The sequence below is a fragment of the Eimeria mitis genome, genomic scaffold (genome assembly GCF_000499745.2).
Source record: "Eimeria mitis Houghton genomic scaffold, Emh_scaff1665, whole genome shotgun sequence".
NCBI lineage: Eukaryota > Apicomplexa > Conoidasida > Eucoccidiorida > Eimeriidae > Eimeria > Eimeria mitis.
The window spans coordinates 7,659-8,049 of record NW_013569980.1 but is presented as its reverse complement, the minus strand read 5'-3'; the positions used below and the strand labels follow the sequence as shown (position 1 = coordinate 8,049).

The window sequence follows — 391 nt, the reverse complement described above, 5'->3', positions numbered from 1 at the left end:
CGAAGCCCCCAGGGGCCCCCTGGGGGGCCCCCCATGAAAGAGTCTGAGGTGGGGGCCCCCCTGAAAGAGTGTGAGGTGGGGGCCCCCCTGAAAGGGTCTGGTGGGGGGGGGCCCCCAGGGGGCCCCACCCCTCGCGAAGGCAGCAGTTTGAGGGGAGGAGTTCTTCAAGGCATCGGTGAGCATTGGATGAAAGGGTTTAGCTTTTAGGGTTTTAACTCTTTGCGGTGTGCTAGGGTTTAGGGTTTAGAGGGTTTAGGGTTTAGAGGGTTTAGGGTTTGGAGGGTTTAGGGTTTATAAGAGTTTCGGGTTTAGGGTTTGTACTGTTAGTTGTTTACCATTAACTATTAAATATAACTTCTTTATTGTTTATTTTTTAATCATTTATTCCTTA

The 391-nt window shown here is 50.9% G+C and overlaps 1 protein-coding gene across 1 annotated transcript in view; it reads left to right on the top strand.

Moving 5' to 3' along the window:
* Window positions 1–391, top strand: part of EMH_0041340 (tRNA delta(2)-isopentenylpyrophosphate transferase, putative) — a gene marked incomplete at both ends in the record, with an annotated part of 3,954 nt that overhangs the window by 1,869 nt on the left and 1,694 nt on the right. The window lies entirely within an intron of this gene.